The following is an 8,284-nucleotide window of genomic DNA, read 5'->3' as shown; positions in this document are numbered from 1 at the left end:
TCTTAATAGTATTTTTGTATTAATTTTGTTGAGCTTATTTTTTACAAGTTCAAAGAAGCCGTGGCTTTAAGAAAGACCATTCTTGGCACGTGCTCAAATGTATGAAGGTTACTTTAATAAAGCGTGCAACTTTGGATGGCCAACGTTGTGATTGGCCTTGTCGACCTTACAGGGGTTGTCCCATCTGATAACTCTGTCTTGTTGATAGCAAAAAAGAAGCGTCACGCCACTGTCTTCCATCAACAACCCATATCTTTCGGCGCCTATCATACCAAATGATACTGTGTGAATGAGACGTGTCTTTGGTTTTATGTAGGGATGCCGGGTTTGAGCCGAGCTAGGGCTGGCTGGATAAGAAATTTTGGCTGTTCAAGCTTGAACACCTTTAATTTTTTTTAAGTCTTTGAAAATCATGTCAAAAGTCTTTTTGAAAGAAGGAAAGACAATGGGATTTGAACTCATGCCACTACAAGGAATGACCAACCTACCCATTAACCTAAGACCTTTCTTTATAACCATACACTACAACAAAGCAGTAGATTAGCGACGACCACATTCCGTCGCTAACATGGTTAGCGACAACGAGGCGACAGTATGCTTACGTCGCGAATATTTCGACGCTAACTGGCGACGGAATTATTCCGTCGCCAGGTCCGTCGCTAATTGCGACGGAATAACGAGCGCTATATTCTGTCGCCAATCCGCCGGTACTAAACGGCGACCACGGCTTGACGACGGATTTAATTCCGTCGCTACGCCGTCGCTAGATTAATATGAATAGCGACGGATGGTTCCGTCGCTAATCCGTCGCAAACACGAAAAAAAATTAAAAAAAATTTATTTGAAAATTAATTACCGAGAACTGTACAATTTCTATTTCCTGTACAATTTATATTTCCTGTAAATAAAAAACAAACCACAAAAAAAATTCATATAACAAGTATCTACAACAATTAATCGTTCCACCTTAAAATTAAAAAGTTTAATTATTTACAATTCAACAATTACAATTAGGAAAAATAAAAAAATAGAACTTCTTCAACACAGTCCTCTAATCATCTCCAAGATTTTGTGCGTCTTCTTGTTCATTGTCTTTATCTGTCCCTTCAGCTCCACTACCTTGATTATCTCTAGCAGCCTACACAAGAAAAGAACAGTCAGTATTGATAAACAAAATATAATGAAATAAATTACACACTATATGTGATTCTATCATGTGCTCATATGTGATCTAAGGCAATAAAAAAACTCTATATGTGATTCTATCATGCTCATATGTGTGCTAAGGCAGTCAAAAAATTGAATATGTGATTATAGCATGTTCATATGTGTTCTAAGGCATCTAAAAAAACTCTATATGTGATTCTACCATGCTCAGATGTGCTTTAAGGCAGGCAAAAAACTATATATGTGATTCGATCATGCTCGTATGTGTGCTAAGGCAGTAAAAAAATTGAATATGTGAATATAGCATGCTCATATGTGCTCTAAGGCAGGCAAAGCCAAAAATTTTATATGTGATTCTATCATAAATGATATATAGCATGTTCATATGTGTTCTAAGGCAGTAAAAAAACTCTATATGTTATTATAGCATGCTCATATGTGTGCTAAGGCAGTCAAAAAACTGAATATGTGATTATAATATGCTCATATGTGTTCTTAGGCAGTCAAAAAACTGAATATAGCATGCTCATACGTGCTCTAAGGCAGGCAAAATAACTTTATATGTGATTCTATCATGCTCATATGTGTGCTAAGGCAGTAAAAAAATTGAATATGTGATTATAGCATGTTCATATGTGTTCTAAGGCATCTAGAAAAACTCTATATGTGATTCTACCATGCTCAGATGTGCTTTAAGACAGTCAAAAAAACTATATATGTGATTATACCTGAGAGGGACATGGAATCGAAGATCCCTTATCCTGAACAGCGGCCTTGATCTCATTTTAGAGAAAGGGGGCGACGGTGTATTGGAAGTAGTTATTCAGTGATTCATTAATGATCTCGTGTACATCATCATCGGAAAGAATAGTCGGCTGCTTGGAGCTTATGTCGGCGCAAGAAGTCGGTGAGCCGTAACTGGAAGAACCAATAACTGGTGAAGTATTTATATTACTCCCAAACCCGAACACACGACCATTTTTGGGTTCACCTGCTGCAGTCACCCATGCTGTAGGATCAAATGATGGATGCTGAGTAGCGTCTTCGCCATATCGCTCTACCATCTGTTGCTCATATGCCTCCTACAAAATAATGTTTAAAGTATTCATTAATAATTAATGATAACATTATGATAACTTGCATATATATTGCAATGATTATTAATAGAATTAATACATACCATTGTCGTTCTCGCCTTCTCTGATACGAAGACTCCCGTGGTCTTCCGTTTATGTGTTTCTACAAACACATCCTTATATGGTACACTGCCTCCTTTTTCTGCTTCCTGCGAAGTTAAATGACAAAAGATTTAGTACACAAGTTGCAACAATACTTATAAAATTAATATTATATATTGATGAGTTACCATTTTCTTTAGGTGGCTCCAAAATGTCTTAGATCCACCTGTGTGTAGATGGGCTTCGGGCATCTTCGATCGATTTTGTGAAGCCTTCGCAGAGCGATTTCTAAATGCATCTCCCGCCCACTTATCGCACATTTCATCCCAGTAATCTCTCCTGATAGTAATAGGACCATGACCCTTCCACAGTAATGGATCATCTACTACGCCAGATGCTTTTTTTGTTGCAGTCTTCATAGTGTGCAGCATGTCTGCAAATCGATTGGCAGCCACCTTCTGCCACACCTTCCTTGCATCATTTTCTTCCACCGTAGTTGCGAAGCGATTCGAAGCCTACAAATATTTTCAGAAAGTTAGTAGACATTGCTTAAATAAATTAAATATGAAACACATTAACTATGAAGAACAACTGTATACCATGAATGAGGACCACAATCTGTCTAACACCTCCTTTGGGTACTCTTTCCATTGAGCAACTGGTCCTGGTAGATGTTGAAGAAGTGAATTCCTAATCTCCCGTACTACTTCTTGTGGCTCAAACCTCGTGCTGCACATGAATTGTTACACAATAAATATCAATATAAAATATTTAAAAGATATGCAATAATTGAAAACAAAATACTTACGTTCGATTATCGATATACACTATTCGAATGAGTCTTCTTGTGCCAGCCTAAGAAGACCCTGTTTCCTGTGTTGGCTGTTGACTTGTGTGATCAACTGGTGTAGGTGGGTCGTGTACAGGCGCAACATCATCTGTAAAAAAATACATTAGAAATTCTCAGAATGTGCATTTGAACTAATCAAGCATCTAATTAGTTATATGGTATACCTATCACAGGAGCCCGTGAAGATGAAGGTTGAGCATGGCTACTACTGGATGAGCGACCACTATAACATCCACGAGCCATATTCTAACAAATAACATATGTCATACAATACATTCAAATAATTCACATCAAGTATTACAATGCATTCAAGTCATTCACATCAAGCATTGCAATGCATTCAAATAATTCAAATCATTGACATCAAGTATTGCACTAATTCAAATCATTCGTTAATTGCATAAATTATAATACATTCAGATAATTGAAATCATTCACATCAAGTATTACAATGCATTCGAATCATTCGTATCAAGTATTACAATACATTCAAATAAAATTTTTAATCATTCACACCAAGTATTGCAATACAACTCACATCAAGTATTACAATGCATTTAAATAGAGGTTTGTAGTATAAGATTTTGCTCACTAGCTTGAGAATTCTTCCTTGTCACTAGTTTGACTTTCTTCTTCTTCTTCTTTTTCTTCTTCTTCTTCATTGTTTGCCCATCCACTTGGTACATCATTTGGATCACATTCCTCTATGAATGTTTCATCGACCAATGGAGATATGACATGCATATCATGCGCAACATCGTGACCATAAGCGAAGTCACATACATCATCTGATTGATAGTAATCACTGTCTTCAGCTAACTCATCTTCCTATAACTGATCATACTCGGGGTATAGTTTGGATTTCACCTTGCAAACCGCCCACCATTCATTTCTATCTGACTTTTTTATACTCGGATATGAAGTATAATAAACTTGTTGAGCTTGCGAGGCTAATATGAATGGTTCATATGTTCCAAACCTGGATTTATGATTCACCTCCACAATGCCTGAAGCTTTGTCGAGTCTTGTTGCAGTTGGATCAAACCAATGACACTTGAATATCGTAACCTTGTTATTCATGCCTAAGTAAGTCAACTCCATTATTTCCTCTATAACACCGTAGTAATCATGTTCATTTTCACCGTAGCTGCTACCCTTGACACACACGCCACTATTTATCGTTGATTTGTTTATACCGTAGTCTTTTGTATGGAATCGATAACCATTTACGATATACCCGTTGTAGCATTGCACAACTTTTGTCGGACCATTTTCTAAATCACATATTCCTTGATCTTTAACATCACCATTGCGAACCTACGCACAAACATAAACAATGATTGTGATCACGATCAATTAAGTAACTTAGTGTTGTTTATAAGTACAAAATTTATATTAGCTTCTTTACCAACTGTTTCAACCACTCCACAAACTTAGTTTCACGTTCTTTTTGTACTTCTGCATCAGTGAGATGTGAAACTTCGTTTTGCAACTCCAGATCAAATTGTCTGCAAACCACAAATACTTATATTACCGAGTCATGTATCCACATATAGCACATAAAAGGATTTATAATTGAGTTGCATATACATATACTTACTCGATGTATGGGTCGATCGCTGAGCAATTAAAAAGAATATAGATGTGTGCTGCATCTTGCTCTCGATCTGTCAATAGCCTTGATCGGCAACTACCAAATGCATGCCCAAGTGGTTGAAATATCGACAGCTTGTCAGCTACAGTTACTTGTTCTCCATCATTGTTACGGGGCGGGCATGTGTAACGTGTTGGAATATGAGGTTCGAAGTACATAGATGAGAAATTTGAAATCTCTTCTAAAGTGTACGCCTCACAAATAGAGCCTTCTACTCTTGCTTTATTACGAACCTTTTTTTTTAGGTCGAACATGCATCTGACAAGAATATACATTTCAAATTTTAAATATCTGTCATTAAAGAGACAAATATAAAAAAACATATACCTTTCAAATGGGTACATCCATCGATATTACACAGGGCCACCAACCCTTAGTTCATATGGCAGATGTATGATCAAATGTTCCATAACATCGAAAAATGTTGGCGGAAATATCTTTTCTAACAGACAAACAGTGGTGATGACAGAGTCCTCGAGATTCTTTACATCTGATACAACGACCTCCGATGTGCACAATGTTCTGAAAAATCTGCTCAACACAGACAATACCCCCCATATAGGTTTGTCTAACATATCATGGAATGCTAGGGGTATCAATCGTTGCATAAAGATATGACAATCATGGCTCTTCAACCCATATAACTGTCCATCGTCAATCTTCACAGCCCGAGCAATGTTAGAGACATATCCATTTGGAAATCTCAGTTGTCTCAACCATTGACATACATGTTTTATTTGATCAGGTCCAAGCACGTACTTCGCCTTTGGTTTCAGTACTTTGCCATTATACTCTTTGAGTTCCAATTCTGGTCTTTTACATATTAATTTTAAATCCATATGGGCCTTCGGATTATCCTTCGTTTTTCCTTTAATATTCATTACTGTATTGAACACATTATCAAACACATTTTTCTCTACATGCATCACATCCAAATTATTTCGTATCAATAGGGTCGGCCAATACGGTAGTTCCCAAAAAATAGATTTTTTCGTCCAATTGTGATCCTTCCCAAATCCACGGAAGGGTGTACGACTGCGGGCATCTGTTAATACATCTGGAAAGTATCGCAATCTTCTTAGAATCTCTATGCCAGACAATCTTGAGGATGGACCTTCCGTTTCAGTTGTGCCTGCTGTAAATGCATTCTTTTGACGTCGGAACGGATGATCGCTGGGTAGAAATCGACGATGGCAATCAAACCAGCAAGGCTTCCTTCCATGCCTCAATCTAAAAGCTTTGGAATCCTCCATGCAGTACGGACAAGCCAACCTCCCATGTGTGCTCCGACCAGATAACATACCATATGCAGGGAAGTCACTGATTGTCCATAGAACAACGACCTTCATGTTGAAATTTTGTTTTTTGTGGGCATCATACGTGGTAACACCGTCATCTCACAGTACTTTTAATTCATCAATCAATGGCCTTAGATATACATCAAGATTTTGGCCAGGTGAGGTTGGACCAGGGATCAACAGAGACAAGAAAAGATTTGGACGTTTCATACACAAGCTTGGTGGAAGGTTGTATGGAGTTACAAATACTGGCCAACATGAGTATGGAGTTGATCTACCCCCAAATGGATTAAATTCATCTGTACATAGACCGAGTCTAACATTTCGCACTTCCATTGCGAAGTTCTGATGAGTACGATCAAAGTGCTTCAAAGCTTTAGCGTCAACAGGATGCGTGATCTTGTTTTCATCGTGTCGAACTTTATTTGTATGCCATCTCATGTGTTTAGCTGTCCTTGAAGACATATACAATCGCTGCAATCTAGGAGTGATAGGAAAGTAGCGGAGCGACTTGTATGAAACTTCCTTTGATCTCGTGCTACCATTGCCTCTTGTCTTTGGCTTGAACCGAGGATGCCCACATGACGGGCATGATATATCATTTTCCTGCTCCTTGAAATACAACATGCAGTGATTTGGACAAGCATCAATCTTTTTGTAACCCATACCTAGAGCGTTGACCATAACTTTCGCACGATAGAAATTTTGTGGCAATTTCTCATCTTTAGGCAACATACTCTTCACAATCATGCACAAACAGTCAAAACATGATTGACTCAAATTATACTCGGACTTTAAATTCATTAGTTGAAGAACTGCAGACAAGATAGTGTGACTCTCACAACAGTTCCAAAGTGGCTCATCAGCATCTCTAAGTAAATCATAAAATCTACTAGCTGCATCGTTTGGTGATTCTTCATCTACGACAGTTCTTACATCACTAGAACTCATAGCAGAACCCAGTTCTGTTCCTGCAGCATCAAATATCAAATTCGTATATGGATTATCGTGCACCACATTCACCCGTGCATCAAAATCGTTTCTAAATTCTTCTCCATGAAACGTCCAGTTCTGATAATCACTCACAAAACCCTTTCTGTATAGGTGATGTCTAACGCCATGAGGTTCTACAAATCGATTATTCTTACAAATCTTGCAGGGACACCTAATCCGACCTATGGGATCTACCGTACTGACACTTGCCGTTGCAAATTCAATAAAACTGTCGACACCATCCATATATTCATGCGATAACTCATTGTCCACTATCCTACGGTACATCCATTCACGGTTTGCAGTCATTCTGTCGTATGATGTTACGAATAGTATCCTAACCAGTTAAAAGAGAACCATCAGAATGCTATGATGAAGAAAATATCAAATTTATCATGCAATATATGATGTCATACAATCACAAGAATTATGATGCATGCATTGATAACTTAATATTTTCATGTGCAAACTATTCATGACACGATACATTCATTTGAAGCATGCTTTCAACATACAATTTCACATGGAAGACATAATCAAATTGAAAGTAACTACATGTAAGCATGGATACAATCACATCAAACATTGCAATACATCAAAATAATTCATATCAAACAAATGTCAAACATGTACCTGCAGCAAACACACTTCAATATCCCACTAACTACTACCATGCATAGCATGGACTCCGTACTCCAAAAATAAGAACACTTCCATATTCATACATTAAAATCATGCTCAGCATGATCTCTGAACTCCAACAAAGCAGTCCTAGATATCAACAACTAAGTGAGTGTGTGAACAATAAAGTGTTACATTCAATAAATTAAATAACATGTGATGCGCTTGCATCACTTACTCACCACGGGTATTTACCCGATTTGCATTGTTTTTGTCACTTACTTACCACGGGTGGCGGGGCACAAGCGAGTTCTGTTGAGAAATCTGCAAAAAAAAAATGATGTTTTAAAATGAAGTCACCATGAAAAAAAACTCACTCTAAACAAATGATTTATAAAAGGGACACGCCTGTTTATAAACTAATTGGTTGGCCATATATGGTTAGAAAAAAAAGGTTAAAATATTTATCTCTTATTCCAATAACAAAAGAACGTAAGAGTGGATATTAACAATGAAGGAAAAG

Source organism: Nuphar pumila, chromosome 5 (assembly GCF_984573655.1).
Source record: "Nuphar pumila chromosome 5, dmNupPumi1.hap1.1, whole genome shotgun sequence".
Lineage (NCBI taxonomy): Eukaryota > Viridiplantae > Streptophyta > Magnoliopsida > Nymphaeales > Nymphaeaceae > Nuphar > Nuphar pumila.
Note: the sequence above shows the minus strand (reverse complement) of the source record.